The following is a 2,051-nucleotide window of genomic DNA, read 5'->3' on the forward strand; positions in this document are numbered from 1 at the left end:
GGAGTTCTGCGCGGCCAAGGAGGCCGCCGGCGCTGGGTCGGCAACGGAGCCCGTTAAGCTGCTGTTCCTCTCAAGGACCGCGAGATACGACTCCACCGAGGTGCGCTCCAGCGACGACGATGGCGGCATGCCGCTGCTCACCCTCAACGGCATGCGCGACGACAACGCGCGCATCACGTCCACGCCATGCCGCGGCCTCACCCTCCTGCATGACCCTGACAGCGGGTTCTAGGTCCTGAACGCCACCACGCGAGCAGTCACCATGCTGCCGCCTTGCCCAGACAAGATCCTTCATTCGACAACAGCCGGCCTCGGGTTCGACGCCAGGACCAAGGAGTGCAAGGTCGTGCGGCTGTTCACCGGCGACAGCGGGACACCCAGGGAAGCATTTACCAGGGCCAGGTGCGAGGTGCACACCCTTGGGGGAGACCGCTGGAGGCCCATCTCCGTCGAAGGCCTGCCCTGCAAGTTCGCCGGGGCCGCGCTGTTCGGGGCTGTGTGCGACAAACTGCCGCCGGTGTTCGCCGACGGATGTCTGCACTGGCTCATCCACCCAACATTTTATTTCGCCACAAGGCCGGCAGCTGCGGTGCTGTCTTTCTCCGTCGAGGACGAGACCTTCAGCTGGGTCCTTCAACTGGGAAGGAGCGCACCTCACGGAGCTCGACGGCGGGCTGTGCATGGTCCGGGAGGACCTCCTCCCTCGTGCCTCTTTTCTTAGTTGCCTGGAGATCTGGAAGGTGAGGGAAGATAATGGCGACTGGTCGCTGGAGCATCGCGTCGACTTGATGCGGCTTGGTTATAAAACAGGATATGTGCTGACTGTGCCGCAGTATGTCAGAGTTGTTGGCAAACAAGGAAAGAAGATGATCCTTGCCACATCCTTTGGCAGGGTTTTCGCCTATGATCTCATGTCTCAAACCCTAGAACTAATCCTTCGACTCGGAGGAATTTCTCGTTATGAAACTGAGCGACCTGTTGCAAGAATCTCTTTGTTTAAAGAGCGCCTTACTCCAGTGCAGAGGCAATGGTGCTAAACTGCAATGAACAGTGCACAGTATGAACAGTCAACAACGGAATGTGTTGCCTATGCCTCGCCGGGCGGGACAATCAACAATCAGCAACTCCCCTTGCCTGGTGGAACTAGTCTTATTATTAGTAGTATTAAGCATATAGGATTAGATCATGTTTAATTTGTTGTACGGTGTCATACCTGTAGAAAATATGAATCCCTAATATTCTTGTTGTCACTGCTGCAATTTCTGAGTTGCCCGAGTGCCAAGAAAACTCGGCAATAGCCAATTACCACTCGGCAACGTGTTTGCCAAGTGTAGTTCTCGGCTCAGGGTATCCGACCCGAACCCTTGAGGCAAAACCCACTTTGTTGAGGGCTATCCATCGGGGACTCGACGAATTCTGCACTTGTAATTTGAAGCCTAGATTTGATAGCTCCACCAAATTTACAATTCAGAGTGAACTGTCATCTTCTGAGACACTTGCCCAACATTCCAAGTACACTACATCATTTCTTTTCACCTTATTTTGGGAGAAATTTTGAATGGCCATTTAAGGATTATATTATTCCATCAATGCACAAGTCTTTCCGCTTCATTCTTCCTAGATGTACACTGCCTGCAGATTGTCATATTCCTTTAAGAGGAACTTTAAAGTGTTTGGTGCAAAGCTCTCACAGAAATTCCATCCCGATTACAGTAACAGGGCGACAAGTGAAACGGTGCAGTAAAAGTACATAACGGTTCATTCAACAACGAGCATCGCGAGCTGTTGGATCTTCTTGTGCGCATCAATCTTGGTTGTCCTTTAATTGAAGAATCGAACACTCCAGCTCCTTGTCGATGATCTCGCTGCAATGCAGGTCCACCGCCTCTGAGATCTCCATCTCCTCATCGACGATTGAGAACTAATTGATGGATCAACCTTGAAATAAAATCTGGTATAACAAGTAATTTAGGATACTTCTAATTTATATACTATTACAATTATCTAAACGATATGTGTCATATGTGCTCGGATATAATATATTACACAAT

This window comes from Triticum dicoccoides, chromosome 6B (assembly GCF_002162155.2).
Source record: "Triticum dicoccoides isolate Atlit2015 ecotype Zavitan chromosome 6B, WEW_v2.0, whole genome shotgun sequence".
Classification (NCBI taxonomy): Eukaryota; Viridiplantae; Streptophyta; class Magnoliopsida; order Poales; family Poaceae; genus Triticum; species Triticum dicoccoides.